This window comes from Mesoplodon bidens, assembly GCF_964165515.1.
Source record: "Mesoplodon bidens genome assembly, chromosome: 1".
Taxonomy (NCBI): Eukaryota; Metazoa; Chordata; class Mammalia; order Artiodactyla; family Ziphiidae; genus Mesoplodon; species Mesoplodon bidens.
Window position 1 is genome coordinate 3,267,418 of NC_138176.1, and position 20,005 is coordinate 3,287,422.

Here is a 20,005-nt window from a genome sequence, read left to right on the forward strand (position 1 = left end):
TAAAAGCTGGTTCTTTGAGAAGATAAACAAAATTGATAAACCATTAGCCAGACTCATCAAGAAAAGAAGGGAGAAGACTCAAATCAATAGAATTAGAAATGAAAAAGGAGAAGTAACAACTGACACTGCAGAAATACAAAAGATCATGAGAGATTACTATAAGCAACTCTATGCCCATAAAATGGACAACCTGGAAGAAATGGACAAATTCTTAGAAATGCACAACCTGCCAAGACTGACTCAGGAAGAAATAGAAAATATGAATAGACCTATCACAAGCACTGAAATTGAAACTGTGATTAAAAATCTTCCATAAAACAAAAGCCCAGGACCAGATGGCTTCACAGGCGAATTCTATCAAACATTTAGAGAAGAGCTAACGCCCATCCTTCTCAAACTCTTCCAAACAATATCAGAGGAAGGAACACTCCCAAACTCATTCTACGAGGCCACCATCACCTTGATACCAAAACCAGGCAAGGATGTCACAAAGAAAGAAAACTACAGGCCAATATCACTGATGAACATAGATGCAAAAATCCTCAACAAAATACTAGCAAACAGAATCCAACAGCACATTAAAAGGATCATACACCATGATCAAGTGGGGTTTATTCCAGGAATGCAAGGATTCTTCAATATACGCAAATCAATCAATGTGATACACCATATTAACAAGTTGAAGGAGAAAAACCATATGATCATCTCAATAGATGCAGAGAAAGCTTTCGACAAAATTCAACACCCATTTATGATAAAAACCCTGCAGAAAGTAGGCATAGAGGGAACTTTCCTCAACATCATAAAGGCCATATATGACAAACCCACAGCCAACATTGTCCTCAATGGTGAAAAACTGAAACCATTTCCACTAAGATCAGGAACAAGACAAGGCTGCCCACTCTCACCACTCTTATTCAACATAGTTTTGGAAGTTTTAGCCACAGCAATCAGAGAAGAAAAGGAAATAAAAGGAATACAAATTGGAAAAGAAGAAGTAAAGCTGTCACTGTTTGCAGATGACATGATACTATACATAGAGAATCCTAAAGATGCTACCGAAAAACTACTAGAGCTAATCAATGAATTTGGTAAAGTAGCAGGATACAAAATTAATGTACAGAAATCTCTGGCACTCCTGTACACTAATGATGAAAAATCTGAAAATGAAATCAAGAAAACACTCCCATTTACCATTGCAACAAAAAGAATAAAATATCTAGGAATAAACCTACCTAAGGAGACAAAAGACCTGTATGCAGAAAATTATAAGACACTGATGAAAGAAATTAAAGATGATACAAATAGATGGAGAGATATACCATGCTCCTGGATTGGAAGAATCAATATTGTGAAAATGACTCTACTACCCAAAGCAATCTACAGATTCAATGCAATCCCTATCAAACTACCACTGGCATTTTTCACAGAACTAGAACAAAAAATTTCAAAATTTGTTTGGAAAAACAAAAGACCCCGAATAGCCAAAGCAATCTTGAGAACGAAAAACGGAGCTGGAGGAATCGGGCTCCCTGACTTCAGACTATACTACAAAGCTACAGTAATCAAGACAGTATGGTACTGGCACAAAAACAGAAAGATAGATCAGTGGATCAGGATAGAAAGCCAGAGATAAACCCACGCACATATGGCCAACTTATCTTTGATAAAGGAGGCAGGAATGTGCAGTGGAGAAAGGACAGCCTCTTCAATAAGTGGTGCTGGGAAAACTGGACAGGGACATGTAAAAGTTTGAGATTAGATCATTCCCTAACACCATACACAAAAATAAGCTCAAAATGGATTAAAGACTTAAATGTAAGGCCAGAAACTATCAAACTCTTAGAGGAAAACATAGGTAGAACACTCTATGACATAAATCACAGCAAGATCCTTTTGGACCCACCTCCTAGAGAAATGGAAATAAAAACAAAGATAAACAAATGGGACCTAATGAAACTTCAAAGCTTTTGCACAGCAAAGGAAACCATAAACAAGACCAAAAGACAACCCTCAGAATGGGAGAAAATATTTGCAAATGAAGCAACTGACAAAGGATTAATCTCCAAAATTTATAAACAGCTCATGCAGCTCAATAGCAAAAAAACAGACAACCCAATCCAAAAATGGGCAGAAGACTTAAATAGGCATTTCTCCAAAGAAGATATACAGACTGCCAACAAACACATGAAAGAATGCTCAACATCATTAATCATTAGAGAAATGCAAATCAAAACCTCCATGAGATATCATCTCACACCAGTCAGAATGGCCATCATCAAGAAATCTAGAAACAATAAATGCTGGAGAGGGTGTGGAGAAAAGGGAACACTCTTGCACTGCTGGTGGGAATGTGAATTGGTACAGCCACTATGGAGAACAGTATGGAGGTTCCTTAAAAAACTAAAAATAGAACTACCATATGACCCAGCAATCCCACTACTAGGCATATACCCTGAGAAAACCATAATTCCAAAAGAGACATGTACCAAAATGTTCATTGCAGCTCTATTCACAATAGCCCGGAGCTGGAAACAACCTAAGTGTCCATCATCGGATGAATGGATAAAGAAGATGTGGCACATATATACAATGGAATATTACTCAGCCATAAAAAGAAACGAAACTGAGCTATTTGTAATGAGGTGGATAGACCTAGAGTCTGTCATACAGAGTGAAGTAAGTCAGAAAGAGAAAGACAAATACCGTATGCTAACACATATATACGGAATTAAAAAAAAAATGTCATGAAGAACCTAGGGGTAAAACGGGAATAAAGACACAGACCTACTTGAGAATGGACTTATGGATATGGGGAGGGGGAAGGGTAAGCTGTGACAAAGCGAAAGAGAGGCATGGACATATATACACTACCAAATGTAAGGTAGATAGATAGTGGGAAGCAGCCGCAGAGCACAGGGAGATCAGCTCGGTGCTTTGTGACCGCCTGGAGGGGTGGGATGGGGAGGGTGGGAGGGAGGGAGATGCATGAGGGAAGGGATGTGGGAACAGATGTATATGTATGACTGATTCACTTTGTTATAAAGCAGAAACTAATAAAAAAATAATATTTACGAAAAAAAATTAATTTTTTAAAAAGTGTGGTATTGGTGAAAAAGTAGACAAATAGATTAACGGAACAGAATACAGTACCCAGAAATAGTTCCACATAAGTATAGTCAATTGATCTTTAACAAAGGAACAAAGGCAGTACATTGAAGAAAAGATTGTCTTTTCAACAGATAGTACTGGAACAACTGAACACCCACTTGCAAAAAAAAAAAAAAAATTCCAGACACAGAACTTACGCCCTTCTCAAAAATTAACTCCAAATGGATCTTAGACCTAAATGTAAATCATAAAACTATATAATGGAGAAAACCTAGATAACCTTGGGTATGGTGATGACCTTTTAGATAAAACACCAAAGGCACAATCTTGTGAAAGAAATAACTGATAAACTGATCTTCCGTAAATTAAAAACTTCTGCTCTGGGAAAGATAATGTCAACAAAATAAGACAATCCACAGACTAAGAAAACATTTGCAAAAGACATTTGCTAAAGGACTGATCTAAAATATATAAAGAACTCTTAAAACTCAATAGTAAGAAAACAAAGAAACCTAATTAAAACATAGGCCAAAGACCTGAAGAGACACCTTCCCAAAGACAAACAGACGGCAAAATAAGCATATGAAAAGATGCTCCTTATCATATGTCATCAAGGAAATGCAAATTAAAATAATGAGATACCAGTACACACCTACTAGAAATGGCCAAAATCCTGAACACGGACAAAAACCAAATGCCGGTTCGAATGTGGAGCAACGGGAACTCTCCTTCATTGCTGTTGGGAATGCAAAACAGTACAGCCACTTTGGGACACAGTTTGGCAGTTTTCCTTACAAAACTGAACACACTCTTACCATACAATCAGCAGTCACATTCTTTGGTAATTGCCCAAAGGAGATGAAAGCTTACATCTATGCAAAAACTTGCACACGGATGTTTACAGCAGCTCTATTCATAATTGCCCAAACCTGGAAGCAACCAAGATTCTTTAGTAGGAGAAAGGATATACAAACTGGTACACTCGGATAACGGAATATTACTGAGCGCCAGAAAGAACTGAGCTATCACTACGCGAGAAGACACGGAGTAAACTTGAATGCATGTTACTAAGTGAAGAAATCAATCTGAAAAGGCTACATATTGTACGATTCCAACTATATGACTTATTGGAAAGGCAAAAGTCTGGAGGCAGTAAAAAGACAGCGGTTTCCAGGGGTTGAGAGATAGGAATGGATAAATAGGGGGAGCATGGAGCATCTTTAGGGCACTCAAACGACTCTGTATGGTGGATACAGATCATTATACATTTGTCCAAACATATAGGCTCACCAAGAGTTAACCATGATGTAAACCATGGATTTGGGGTGAGTATGATGTCTGTGTGTGTATACACACACACAGACACATCACACACATCTCATATATACATGTATCTCATACACATACATAATCGTATATATACATAATTATATATATATAACTTTATATCTATATATCTATATATATCTATATATATATCTCTGGAGAACCCCAACACAATATGTGTACGTGTTGTGTTTTTGGAAGTTTGGCACACCGAAATGTATCTATAATCATAATCCTTGGTTCCCAACACACTCGTCATTGGACCATGTCATACTTTGAATGAAATAACTATGAACCCATCACCTAAACAAAAGCTAGAACTCACACCGATCCACATAAGCCCCACAGGCCCCAATCTATTTGCTGAGGTCATCTTCCTCCTGAGTGCTACGTTCATTACTCACTTGCTTTCTTTTAAAAACAGCCTTATTCCATCTACATGATTTTCCAAAATGTATTTTAGATTTCAGCTGTATTTCATTTTATGAAAAAAATTAGACAAGATGTAATCCTTCGGGGTTACGTTTTACAGTTACATGGCTGAGATTCACCTGCACTGTTGCACATCACTGTAGATCAAGCGCCTGAACTATGGTATAATATTCTGTTGTTTACGAGAACATGGTTTGCTCAGTATCACACAGTATCCCTGCTGTTGAATTGCTTCCACATTTTTTGATATTGTGAACAGCACTGCAAAAAACATTCTTTGGTATGTCTCTTGTATTTCTGCAAAATTCCTCTTGGTGTGTATATACCTAGGGGAACATTCAGCTGCAGTACACAATGCTGAATTCTTGTCCAAAGCCCTCACGTCTGCGCTGCCGTGGGCAATATGCAATGATCCCCCACCTCTTCCCACTAGTTGGCACAGTCAGACTCCCTGGTCTTGGTCTACTGAAGGTGCCCATCATGGAGCGTCCATGATGTGACATTTCCCTAAATCACTAGTGCTGCTCAACGTCTCTTTATACGGCTACTAGAGATTCGTGAGCTCTCTAACATGACGCTTCTTGCTCACCTGAAGTAAACCTATCTTCTCTACACAGTGCCAGATTTAATTTGCTACTGTATTTAGAATACTTTTCATCTATTTTAACGAGCGAAACAGACTCACAACGGTCAGGGTATGTCTATCTGAATCCCGCATCAAGGCTATGGCGGCCTCACAGAACGAGTGGGATAGAGAGTACGCTTCATCTTCTCTATTTTCTGGAAAAGTTAATGTGAAATTGGGATGTGTTTCAGAAATAGAAGAAATCAACTATTAAAAATGAGTCAGGGGGTTTTCTTTATGGGACGATTTCAACCACTGCTTTTATGGCTTTTGAAGTTATAGAATTATTCGCTTACTTAAGCTATGATTTTTTTGAAGTTATGTGAATCTTGTCCAGGTTTTCAAAACTTTAATATATACCCACAGACATCATGTTTTATTAACTTTTTAATCTCTAATTTTTCTGTCCTTTTCATTTTCCTTAATAATATTATTCATATATATCTCACCTTTCTTTGACCAACTTTTTTCTTTTAAAGAACCAACTTACGGCTTTATCCTTATTGTATTTTTGTTTTGTATTTTGCTAGTTTCTACTGTTATTTTGTCTTGTCTTTGCTTTAAGGTGTTTTTCTCCCCTAATTTCTTAAAACGGAAACTTCACCACTATGTGTTCTTAAGATCCAAAATTACTGTTATATTTTAACTTTCACTTATATGCCATTATATGTTGTTTATGTTAATACATTGCATTTTATTGATTATGTAGTGACCCTTCTATCGCTAGCAATAGTTTCTGCTAGAGTCTATTTTATACATGAATATGGCTCACCTAGTTTTCTTCTGGTTAGTATTTTCCTAGTATGCTCATCCCACCCACTTCCTCTTAAAGTCTGAACGTTTTATATACCCCTCATGAGTGGTATATAGAGTTATATTCAGTCTATCAACCTTTGTCTTTTTTACTGGTAAGTTTAGTTCGTTCACATCTACTGTCGTCACTGTGTTGAGGCCTGTATAAAGTGAATATTTTTATCAAGCCCTCTTACTTTAAAGTTTGAGCTGGGTGTGAAGTTCTGTGTTCTCTAAGCTGTTTTCATTTAACACATTGAAACAATCCTCCATCGTCTTTTTTTTTTTTTTTTTTTTTTTTTTTTTTTGCGGTATGCGGGCCTCTCACTGTTGCGGCCTCTCCCGTTGCGGAGCACAGGCTCCGGATGCGCAGGCCCAGCGGCCATGGCTCACGGGCCCAGCCGCTCCGCGGCATATGGGATCCTCCCAGACCGGGGCACGAACCCGTATCCCCTGCATTGGCAGGCGGACTCTCAACCACTGCGCCACCAGGGAGGCCCCATCGTCTTTTTATAGTTGGTGTTGCTGTTGAAAAATCTGAAGTCAGTATGATCACTGCTCTTTTACGTGTGTTCTCCTTTTCTCTTTCTATAGTATTTTAGAACTTTCCCTTTGATGTTCTTAAATAGCACTGTGATACACCTAGATGTCAGTTTTCCCTTCTCTTGGTTCTTTGGTATTCTCTTGGACCTTTTATTCTGAGGTCTTTCATCTGTTTTTTTTTTTTTTTTTGCGGTACGCGGGCCTCTCACTGTTGTGGCCTCTCCTGTTGCGGAGCACAGGTTCCGGATGCGCAGGCTCAGCGGCCATGGCTCACGGGCCCAGCCACCCTGCGGCATGTGGGATCTTCCCAGACCGGGGCACGAACCCACGTCCCCTGCATCGGCAGGCGGACTCTCAACCACTGCACTACCAGGGAAGCCCTCATCTTTTCTTAATTCCAGGAAATTTACATCCATTATATCTTTAAGCATTTCATCCTGGAAGGATGTGCGATGGGAGACATGAACCTGGTGTTAACAGTGGTTCTTTAGTCCACTGGGGACTCTCACAGAGAAGCAGCCTCTTTGCTCCTCAGGGAAGAGGCTGAGCACAGGCTTAGTCTAAACCCATCAAGCACTGCTGTGTCCCAGAGATTCAGATGCAGTTGGTGGAACCTTCCATGACTGTGTGAAGGAGAGACGGCTGTGCCCACGCCCCTCTTCAACAACCACCCATCCATCACCTTTTGCTCGACTAAGGAAATGTCTGTCCATCTAAAATACAGGCCCAGAGCCTGGGGTAAGCTAGAAGCCATGCTGAGGACAAACCTGAGCAGGCAATCACTTCCAGGGCTGTGCAGTGCAGTGCTGGCACCTGTTGTATTGGTTTGCTAGGACTGCCATAAGTGCTACCACACGCTGAGTAGCTTAACAACAAAAACTTATTTTCTTCTCCCAGAGCTGGAGGTCGGACGTGCAAGTTCAGGGGTCAGCAGGGTCTGTTTTGTTCTGAGGTCCCTCTCCTTGGCTTGCGGATGGCCACCTCCTTGCTGCCTCTTCTCACAGGCTCCCCTCTGTACGCACGAGCACCTCTGGCATCTCTGTGTCCTTATCTTCTGTTCTAACAAGACACCAGTCAGGGTGGATCAAAGCCCACCCTATCAGTCTTGTTTTACTTTCATCACCTCTCTATAGACCTTAACTCCAAATACAGGCCGTACTTTCAGGTACTAAGGGCTAGAGCCCCAACGTGTGAATTGTGGCGGACACAATCCAGCACATAACACTTGCACAAACCTGAGAGTGAGCACTTCCTTAAACGTTGCCCCCTAGGCTGGGTCTCCTGCCTCACTTAGTCGCAGCCCTGCTGATTCATTCAGCCAGAAAGGAAAAAAGAAACCAGCCTGTACTGAGCACATACACGGACATTCGGAAAGACCACATGTGAGGAACCATGATCTCAAGATACCTCAGTTACCATGGATGTAAGAATTCCAGCAAAGAGGAAGAGCCCACTGCACAAGGCACTCCACTTTGTCAAGGGCCCTGCAGTCACAGGACTGCAGGCCCATCTATACCACAGGCTCGTAAGACACATTCCTTGCCCATTTCTCAGCAGTTTTCTATTCAAGGGACACTAGGCCTCCCTGAGAATGACAAGAGCACTGTTCAAGGAACTAACTAAGAGGTGAGAACTCCACTTATACCCAGTGGAGTTTGCAGCTATACATTACATTACCTATCACAACACACTAATTAGTGACAAGGCGTGCATGTCACTGAAAATGTAAAGTATGTGAGAAACAAAAACACTTTTATTTAAGAGGACCAACTCTTAGAAAACCCTACAGGTTTATATACCCTTGGATTTAGACAAGTCAAGTGTGGCTGCTCTTGGCAATTTAAACTCGGCTCTTTAATTAGAAAGCACAACTTTCAGCATTCACCTAATGAGCTTAAGACCTAACTGATAACTTGCATACGACTAACTGTAGACCACTGTTCAGCTGGATAACATCTGATTTACTCAAAAGATTATGTGGTTTGTGTTGCTCACATGTATTTCCTAAATATTTCCTTACAAGTGCAAACATGAACATGGCCTCACTGAAGACAAAATGTCATCATTTCAAAAATGACTTTCATTCTGGAGGGAAATGGACATCCACCAAACAATCTATAGAACTCACAGTAAATCATTAGTACAATACTTAAAGCTTTTCCTTTAAATTTAGGAACAAGACAAGAATACCCATCATCACAACTTCTAGTCAAAACTATATTAAGAGACCTTAGCCAGAGAAGCCACGAAAAATAAAAATAAATAAGAAGTATAATTCAAAAATGGAGAAATATTAGCATTAAGGCCCTGCTTTCAGCAATGGTTGCCTAGAGATGTTGCAAAGGTATGATTCACTCCAAGGTGGGCTACAAGCCTAACTGACACAGAGGCCCATTTTCAATGATATGAGCAAGGACAATCCCCTAAAAGCCGTCGTTTATCAAGTGCCTACCAGGGCACTGGCATCTGTGCTGGTGATGTGTTAACACACCCCATCGTCAACAACCCCGAGAGGGCTTCTATCCAAGGTAAGTGAGCCAATGCCCCAACCTGGACTCCAGTGAAAAGACAATGAGCACTTTTGCGGTTTCTCTACTGCAGAAATTTTAACCATGGGGCAAAATGCTGTGATGATAAACTTTTTACTTCATAGATGAACCTTACAAACCCTAGCCTACTTAAAGAAAACAAAAAAGATAAAAGGATAACTCAGAACACCAAATTTACTTCTTCAGAGTGTTGGGCACAGAGAATGCATATCTACTCGCCATATCAACCTTCTTGCCGTATACACCAGGGTTTCCTTGTGACCTATTGGTAAGAAGCTTTTTTATTCTTTTCTCTGAGACATGCAGGTCGTGTCTTCATGTACCTTCTTTTCATGTATGCTCTAGTTTACACGATGAGAAACATTTGGAAATAAAGCAAAAGTTCAATAATCATCAGGCAGTTTAGGGGAAGCCAATTACTTGACACTGTAATGTCTTAACTTTTTTTTTTTTTTTTTTCCATTTTTTTTTAAGTTTATTTATTCATTTTTTTAATTAGTTTCTGCTTTATAACAAAGTGAATCAGTCATACATATACATCTGTTCCCACATCCCTTCCCTCATGCATCTCCCTCCCTCCCACCCTCCCCATCCCACCCCTCCAGGCGGTCACAAAGCACCGAGCTGATCTCCCTGTGCTCTGCGGCTGCTTCCCACTATCTATCTACCTGACGTTTGGTAGTGTATACACGTCCATGCCTCTCTTTCGCCTTGTCACAGCCCACCCTTCCCCCTCCCCATATCCTCAAGTCCATTCTCAAGTAGGTCTGCGTCTTCATTCCCGTTTTGCCCCTAGGTTCTTCATGACATTTTTTTTTTAAATTCCGTATATATGTGTTAGCATACGGTATTTGTCTTTCTCTTTCTGACTAACTTCACTCTGTATGACAGACTCTAGGTCTATCCACCTCATTACAAATAGCTCAGTTTCGTTTCTTTTTATGGCTGAGTAATATTCCATTGTATATATGTGCCACATCTTCTTTATCCATTCATCCGATGATGGACACTTAGGTTGTTTCCAGCTCCGGGCTATTGTGAATAGAGCTGCAATGAACATTTTGGTACATGTCTCTTTTTGAATTATGGTTTTCTCAGGGTATATGCCCAGTAGTGGGATTGCTGGGTCATATGGTAGTTCTATTTGTAGTTTTTTAAGGAACCTCCATACCGTTCTCCATAGTGGCTGTACCAATTCACATTCCCACCAGCAGTGCAAGAGTGTTCCCTTTTCTCCACACCCTCTCCAGCATTTATTGTTTCTAGATTTCTCTTTTTTTTTTTTTTTAATTAGTTTCTGCTTTATAACAAAGTGAATCAGTCATACATATACATCTGTTCCCACATCCCTTCCCTCATGCATCTCCCTCCCTCCCACCCTTCCCATCCCACCCCTCCAGGCGGTCACAAAGCACCGAGCTGATCTCCCTGTGCTCTGCGGCTGCTTCCCACTATCTATCTACCTTACGTTTGGTAGTGTATATATGTCCATGCCTCTCTTTCGCTTTGTCACAGCTTACCCTTCCCCCTCCCCATATCCTCAAGTCCATTCTCAAGTAGGTCTGTGTCTTTATTCTCGTTTTGCCCCTAGGTTCTTCATGACATTTTTTTTTTAAATTCCGTATATATGTGTTAGCATACGGTATTTGTCTTTCTCTTTCTGACTAACTTCACTCTGTATGACAGACTCTAGGTCTATCCACCTCATTACAAATAGCTCAGTTTCGTTTCTTTTTATGGCTGAGTAATATTCCATTGTATATATGTGCCACATCTTCTTTATCCATTCATCCGATGATGGACACTTAGGTTGTTTCCAGCTCCGGGCTATTGTGAATAGAGCTGCAATGAACATTTTGGTACATGTCTCTTTTGGAATTATGGTTTTCTCAGGGTATATGCCCAGTAGTGGGATTGCTGGGTCATATGGTAGTTCTATTTGTAGTTTTTTAAGGAACCTCCATACCATTCTCCATAGTGGCTGTACCAATTCACATTCCCACCAGCAGTGCAAGAGTGTTCCCTTTTCTCCACACCCTCTCCAGCATTTATTGTTTCTAGATTCCTTGATGATGGCCATTCTGACTGGTGTGAGATGATATCTCATTGTAGTTTTGATTTGCATTTCTCTAATGATTAATGATGTTGAGCATTCTTTCATGTGTTTGTTGGCAGTCTGTATATCTTCTTTGGAGAAATGCCTATTTAAGTCTTCTGCCCATTTTTGGATTGGGTTGTCTGTTTTTTTGCTATTGAGCTGCATGAGCTGTTTATAAATTTTGGAGATTAATCCTTTGTCAGTTGCTTCATTTGCAAATATTTTCTCCCATTCTGAGGGTTGTCTTTTGGTCTTCTTTATGGTTTCCTTTGCTGTGCAAAAGCTTTGAAGTTTCATTAGGTCCCATTTGTTTATCTTTGTTTTTATTTCCATTTCTCTAGGAGGTGGGTCCAAAAGGATCTTGCTGTGATTTATGTCATAGAGTGTTCTACCTATGTTTTCCTCTAAGAGTTTGATAGTTTCTGGCCTTACATTTAAGTCTTTAATCCATTTTGAGCTTATTTTTGTGTATGGTGCTAGGGAATGATCTAATCTCAAACTTTTACATGTCCCTGTCCAGTTTTCCCAGCACCACTTATTGAAGAGGCTGTCCTTTCTCCACTGTACATTCCTGCCTCCTTTATCAAAGATAAGTTGGCCATATGTGCGTGGGTTTATCTCTGGGCTTTCTATCCTGATCCACTGATCTATCTTTCTGTTTTTATGCCAGTACCAGACTGTCTTAATTACTGTAGCTTTGTAGTATAGTCTGAAGTCAGGGAGCCTGATTCCTCCAGCTCCGTTTTTCGTTCTCAAGATTGCTTTAGCTATTCGGGGCCTTTTGTTTTTCCAAACAAATTTTGAAATTTTTTGTTCTAGTTCTGTGAAAAATGCCATTGGTAGTTTGATAGGGATTGCATTGAATCTGTAGATTGCTTTCGGTAGTAGAGTCATTTTCACAATATTGATTCTTCCAATCCAGGAGCATGGTATATCTCTCCATCTATTTGTATCATCTTTAATTTCTTTCATCAGTGTCTTATAGTTTTCTGCATACAGGTCTTTTGTCTCCTTAGGTAGGTTTATTCCTAGATATTTTATTCTTTTTGTTGCGATGGTAAATGGGAGTGTTTTCTTGATTTCATTTTCAGATTTTTCATCATTAGTGTATAGGAATGCCAGAGATTTCTGTACATTAATTTTATATCCTGCTACTTTACCAAATTCATTGATTAGCTCTAGTAGTTTTTCGGTAGCATCTTTAGGATTCTCTATGTATAGTATCATGTCATCTGCAAACAGTGACAGCTTTACTTCTTTTCCAATTTGGATTCCTTTTATTTCCTTTTCTTCTCTGATTGCTGTGGCTAAAACTTCCAAAACTATGTTGAATAAGAGTGGTGAGAGTGGGCAGCCTTGTCTTGTTCCTGATCTTAGTGGAAATGGTTTCAGTTTTTCACCATTGAGGACAATGTTGGCTGTGGGTTTGTCATATATGGCCTTTATTATGTTGAGGAAAGATCCCTCTATACCTACTTTCTGCAGGGTTTTTATCATAAATGGGTGTTGAATTTTGTCGAAAGCTTTCTCTGCATCTATTGAGATGATCATATGGTTTTTCTCCTTCAACTTGTTAATATGGTGTATTACATTGATTGATTTGCGTATATTGAAGAATCCTTGCATTCCTGGGATAAACCCCACTTGATCATGGTGTATGATCCTTTTAATGTGCTGTTGGATTCTGTTTGCTAGTATTTTGTTGAGGATTTTTGCATCTATGTTCATCAGTGATATTGGCCTGTAGTTTTCTTTCTTTGTGACATCCTTGCCTGGTTTTGGTATCAAGGTGATGTCGGCCTCGTAGAATGAGTTTGGGAGTGTTCCTCCCTCTGCTATATTTTGGAAGAGTTTGAGAAGGATAGGTGTTAGCTCTTCTCTAAATGTTTGATAGAATTCACCTGTGAAGCCATCTGGTCCTGGGCTTTTGTTTGATGGAAGATTTTTAATCACAGTTTCAATTTCAGTGCTTGTGATTGGTCTATTCATATTTTCTATTTCTTCCTGAGTCAGTCTTGGCAGGTTGTGCATTTCTAAGAATGTGTCCATTTCTTCCAGGTTGTCCATTTTATTGGAATAGAGTTGCTTATAGTAATCTCTCATAATCTTTTGTATTTCTGCAGTGTCAGTTGTTACTTCTCCTTTTTCATTTCTAATTCTATTGATTTGAGTCTTCTCCCTTTTTTTCTTGATGAGTCTGGCTAATGGTTTGTCAATTTTGTTTATCTTCTCAAAGAACCAGCTTTTAGTTTGGTTGATCTTTGCTATCGTTTCCTTCATTTCTTTTTCATTTATTTCTGATCTGATCTTTATGATTTCTTTCCTTCTGCTAGCTTTGGGGTATTTTTGTTCTTCTTTCTCTAATTGCTTTAGGTGCAGGGTCAGGTTGTTTACTCGAAATGCTTCCTGTTTCTTAAGGTGGGATTGTATTGCTATAAACTTCCCCCTTAGAACTGCTTTTGCTGCGTCCCATAGGTTTTGGGTCGTCGTGTCTCCATTGTCATTTGTTTCTAGGTATTTTTTAATTTCCTCTTTGATTTCTTCAGTGATCACTTCGTTATTGAGTAGTGTATTGTTTAGCCTCCATGTGTTTGTATTTTTTACACATCTTTTCCTGTAATTGATGTCTAGTCTCATAGCATTGTGGTCGGAGAAGATACTTGATACAATTTCAATTTTCTTAAAATTACCGAGGCTTGATTTGTGACCCAAGATATGATCTATCCTGGAGAATGTTCCATGAGCACTTGAGAAAAATGTGTATTCTGTTGTTTTTGGATGGAATGTCCTATAAATATCAACTAAGTCCATCTCGTTTAATGTATCATTTAAAGCTTGTGTTTCCTTATTTATTTTCATTTTGGATGATCTGTCCATTGGTGAAAGTGGGGTGTTAAAGTCCCCTACTATGAGTGTGTTACTGTCGATTTCCCCTTTTATGGCTGTTAGTATTTGCCTTATGTATTGAGGTGCTCCTATGTTGGGTGCATAAATATTTACAATTGTTATATCTTCTTCTTGGATCGATCCCTTTATCGTTATGTAGTGTCCTTCCTTGTCTCTTCTAATAGTCTTTATTTTAAAGTCTATTTTGTCTGATATAAGAATTGCTACTCCAGCTTTCTTTTGATTTCCATTTGCATGGAATATCTTTTTCCATCCCTTTACTTTCAATCTGTATGTGTCTCTAGGTCTGAAGTGGGTCTCTTGTAGACAGCATATATATGGGTCTTGTTTTTGTATCCATTCAGCCACTCTGTGTCTTTTGGTGGGAGCATTTAGTCCATTTACATTTAAGGTAATTATTGATATGTATGTTCCTATTCCCATTTCCTTAATTGCTTTGGGTTCGTTATTGTAGGTATATTCCTTCTGTTGTGTTTCTTGCCTAGAGAAGTTCCTTTAGCATTTGTTGTAAAGCTGGTTTGGTGGTGCTGAACTCTCTCAGCTTTTGCTTGTCTGTAAAGGTTTTAATTTCTCCATCAAATCTGAATGAGATCCTTGCTGGGTAGAGTAATCTAGGTTGCAGGTTTCTCTCCTTCATCACTTTAATTATGTCCTGCCACTCCCTTCTGGCTTGTAGGGTTTCTGCTGAGAGATCAGCTGTTAACCTTATGGGGATTCCCTTGTGTGTTATTTGTTGTTTTTGCCTTGCTGCTTTTAATATGATTTCTTTGTGTTTAATTTTTGACAGTTTGATTAATATGTGTCTTGGTGTATTTCTCCTTGGATTTATTCTGTATGGGACTCTCTGTGCCTCCTGGACTTGATTAACTATTTCCTTTCCCAAATTAGGGAAGTTTTCAACTATAATCTCTTCAAATATTTTCTCAGTCCCTTTCTTTTTCTCTTCTTCTTCTGGAACCCCTATAATTCGAATGTTGGTGCGTTTAATGTTGTCCCAGAGATCTCTGAGACTCTCCTCTGTTCTTTTCATTCTTTTTTCTTTATTTTGCTCTGCATCAGTTATTTCCACTATTTTATCTTCCACCTCACTTATCCGTTCTTCTGCCTCAGTTATTCTGCTATTGATCCCATCTAGAGTATTTTTCATTTCATTTATTGTGTTTTTAATCGATGCTTGATTCATCTTTAGTTCTTCTAGGTCCTTGTTAACTGTTTCTTGCATGTTGTCTATTCTATTTCCAAGATTATGGATCATGGAAATAGAATCTTGGATCAGCTTTACTATCATTATTCTGAATTCTTTTTCAGGTAGACTGCCTATTACCTCTTCATTTGTTAGGTCTGGTAGGTGTTTATCTTGCTCCTTCACCTGCTGTGTGTTTTTCTGCCTTCTCATTTTGCTTATGTTACTGTGTTTGGGGTCTCCTTTTTGCCGGCTGCAGATTCGTAGTTCCCGTTGTTTTTGGTGTCTGACCCCAGTGGCTAAGGTTGTTTCAGTAGGTTGTGTAGGCTTCCTGGTGGGGGGGACTAATTCCTGTGCTCTGGTGGTTGAGGCTCGATCTTGTCTTTCTGGTGGACAGGTCCACGTCTGGTGGTGTGTTTTGGGGTGCCTATGGCCTTATTATGTTTTTAGGTAGCCTCTCTGCTAATGGGTGGGGTTGTGTTCCTGCCTTGCTAGTTGCTTGGCATAGGGTGACCTGCACTGTAGCTTGCTGGTCGTTGACTGAAGCTGGGTGCTGGTGTTGGGATGGAGATCTCTGGGAGATTTTCGCTGCTTGATATTATGTGGAGCTGGGAGGTCTGTTGTGGACCCGTGTCCTGAAGTTGGCTCTCCCACTTCAGAGGCACAGCACTGGCTCCTGGCTGCAGCACCAAGAGCCTTTCATCCACCCGGCTCAGAGTAACAGGGAGAAAAAGTAGAAAGAAAGAATTAGTAGAAGAAAGAAAGAGAGAGGGAAAGAAAGGAAGAAGGGAAGAAAGGAAGGAAGGAAGGAAGGAAGAAAGAAAGGAGGGAGGGAGGGAGGGAGGAAGGATGGAAAGAAAGGAGGGAGGGAGGGAGAAAGGAAAGGAAGAAAGACAGGAGGGAGGGAGGAAGGAAAGAAAAAGAAAGTGGAAAGAAGAAGGGTGGGAGGGAGGAAAGAAAAAGAAAGAAGGAAAGGAGGAGCGGAGGGAGGGAGGGAGGAAGGGAGAGTAGGAAAAAAAGAAAGAGCAGGTAAAGTAAAATAGAATAAAGTATGAAATATAGTAGCGTTATTAAAATTAGAAAGTAATTATTGAAAAAAAAAAAAAAACCGGACCGATAGAACCCTGAGACATATGGTGGAAGCAAAGCTATACAGAGAGAATCTTACACAGTAGATTACACATACACATTCACAAAAAGAGAGCAGGGGGAAAAATCAAAAATCTTGCTCTCCAAGTCCACCTCCTTAATTTGGGATAATTCGTTGTAAAAAGAGGAAAAGGGCGAGAAGTCTGAAATCTTGCTCTCTAAGTCCACCTCCTTAATTTGGAATAATTCGTTGTAAAAAGAGGAAAAGGGGGGAAAGTCTTAAATCTTGTCCTCAAAGTCCACTTCCTCAATTTGGGATGATTCGCTGTCCATTCATGCACTCCACAGACGCAGGGCACATCAAATGGACCGTGGAGCTTTAATCCGCTGCCTCCGAGGCTGCACAGAGAGATTTCCCTGCCTCTGCTCTCACAGCTCCCGGGTCTCAGCCTTGGACCTGGCCCCGCCTCTGCGCGTAGGTCGCCGGAGGGCGTCCGTTCTTCCCTCAGACAGGACGGGTTTAAAGGAGCCGCTGATTCGGGGGCTCTGGCTCACTCAGGCAGAGGGGAGGGAGGGGCGCGCAGTGTGGGGCGGGCCTGCGGCGGCAGAGGCCGGCGTGACGTTGCAGCAGCCCGTGGCGCTCCGTGCGCTTTCCCGGGAAAGCCGTCCCCGGGTCTCGGGGACCCCAGCAGTGGCGGGGTGCACAGGCCCCCCGGAAGGCGGGGCGGACAGTGACCCGCGCTCGCACACAGGCCCCGCGGCGGCGGCGGCGGCGGCGGCGGCGGCGGGCCGCGGCGGGCGGGCGGCGGCGGCGGCGGCGGCGGCCCACGCCCGTCTCCGAGGTCCGTGCCTTACCCGCGGCTCGTGCCTGTCACCGGCGCTTCCCCAAGCAGCCCTCTTAATGCCCTCTCCTCGCGCACCAGGAAACAAAAGGGAAAAAAGTCTCTTGCCTCTTCAGCAGCTCCAGACCCTTTCCCCGGACTCCCTCCGGGCTAGCCGTGGTGCACTAACCCCTTCAGGCTCTCTTCCTGCCGCCAGCCCCAGTCCTCTCCCTGCGCTCCGACTGAAAGCCGATACCCGAGCCTCAGCTCCCAGCCCCGCCCGCCACGGCGGCCGAGCAGACAAGCCTCTCGGGCTGGTGTGTGCCTGAGGGCACCGGTCCTCTGTGCCAGAATCTCTCCGCTTTGCCCTCCGCACCCCTGTTGCTGTGCTCTCCTCCGCTACTCCGAAGCTTTCCCCCTCCGCCACCTGCAGTCTCCGCCCGCGAAGGGGCTTGTAGTGTGTAGAAACCTTCCCCCCTTCACGGCTCCCTCCCACTGGTGCAGGTCCCGTCCCTATCCTATTGTCTCTGTTTATTCTTTTTTTCTTTTGCCCTACCCAGGTATGTGGGGAGCTTCTTGCCTTTTGGGGGGTCTGAGGTCTTCTGTCAGCGTTCAGTAGGTGTTCTGTAGGAGTTGTTCCACGTGTAGATGAATTTCTGATGTATCTGTGGGGAGGAAGGTGATCTCCGCGTCTTACTCTTCCGCCATCTTCCTCCGGGGTCCTGAAGCATGTCCTTGCCTCCTATCACACTGGAATCCCATCAAGCCTTCAGGCTTCCTACCAGCTTACAGGATGGAATCCATGACAGGACCCCAAGGGAAATTCATTGAAAGAGGTGCCATAGTGTTTTCTTGGAAGCATGGGTTTCCTGCTGGCGTCTCCCCGCTTTTCCCCTCCATTAATGGCAGGGTCCCAATGTGTACTTGCGACCCATGCTTTTCTCAAACCAGTGCTTCTCCCGTTTGTAATGTCTTAACTTTAAATTATTCACTTAAAAATAATTAAAAAAAAACCAACACCTAAGCACTTCTGTTTCCAGGCAAGACAGAATGAGTAACAGGGACAAGATTTATTTCCCCACGTGAAGCGAACAAAAAAGAAAAAGTAGACAAAGTATATGAAACAACAGTTCAAGACACTGGATAGTCAAGTAGAGTGACCTATGACAGATGGGAAACAAATGTGAAACGTGGTGAATGCCACGACGGTCCTAGCTTACGTGAGCATTTCCAGGTCACGGCACCCAGCGGGGTGCACAGGCAGAGAATGCTTCCCTCACTGAAGAGATGCAGCTGTGGACCCAGGAGACCAGGGCAGGCAGAGTTTGCAGGACAGAAGAGGACGCAGCACAGAGAAAGGACTCTGGTGGTCCTCCTCGAGTATCCACAGAGCACTGCCAGCACATTCATGGGAGGAAACTACCCAACACTGAGGAAAGATGTGAGAACAGTAAAGATGCTTCTGTAGGGCTGGGGATACACCTTTTCCCAACAGGCACACTGGAAAACCTCATAGTTCATGGAGCATCAGGGAGAACACTCAGGTCTTGCCTCAGGGGAGAATCATTAGCCCCAGGATGAACACCGCTCTGATTCTACCCAATAAAGTTTAAAAGCGAGACCCAAAGGAATCAGGTTATTTCAAGAAAGTTAACTGCATTTCAGAACAGAGCTCAAGAATATTGATTAGAATGCAAAAACACCGTGCACCCAACAAGGTAAAATTCACGATGCCAGGCATCCAATTGAGGATTACCAGGCATGAAAAAATCAGGAAAATATGACCCATTATGATAAGAAACAGCCACCTGAAAACAACCTAGAACTAACTCAGACGTCAGAATTAGACAAGAACACAAAAACAGTTATCGTAACTTTTTCAGATGTTCAGAAAGCTAGTTAGAACTGTAGAATATGGAAATAAAGACATAAATACAACTTCTAGGGGTGGAAACTACAAAATCTAAAATGAAAAACACACTGGATGGGAATAACAGCAGATTAGACACTCGAGAAGAAAAGATTAGTGAACCTGAATACATACTTATAGCAACTGTCCAAAATGGATCCAAAAAGGAAGGAAGAAAAGGAGGAGCATTAGTGAGCTGTGGGACAATTCCAAGAAACCTTATATAGGTATAACTGGAGTTTCTGAAAGGGAGGAAAAGAGGAAACATATTTAAAGAAATAACGGCCAAAATATTTCCAAATTTAATGCAAACTATGAACACACAGATCCAAGATGTTCAATGATACCAAGTTCAAGAAACATGAAGAAAACCACACCAAGACTCATCATAACCAAATTTCTCAAAAACTTTGAGAAAGAGTCTTATATGTAGCCAGAGGGAAAAAGACACATTTACATAGAGAGGAATGAAAAAGTAAGAATGACAGCAGAATTCTTGTTGGAAACAATGCAGACAAGAAGACAGTGGAGCAAAATCTATAAAGTAGACAGGAAAAAAACCTGTCAGTCTAGAAATCTATACCCAGTGAAAATATCTTTCAATGTCAAGGAGCAACGAA

The 20,005-nt window shown here is 41.4% G+C and overlaps 1 protein-coding gene across 2 annotated transcripts in view; it reads right to left on the reverse strand.

Moving 5' to 3' along the window:
* The window catches only part of MGMT (O-6-methylguanine-DNA methyltransferase), a 302,941-nt gene that overhangs the window by 122,535 nt on the left and 160,401 nt on the right, over positions 1 to 20,005 (reverse strand). The gene's annotated exons all lie outside the window — the stretch shown is intronic.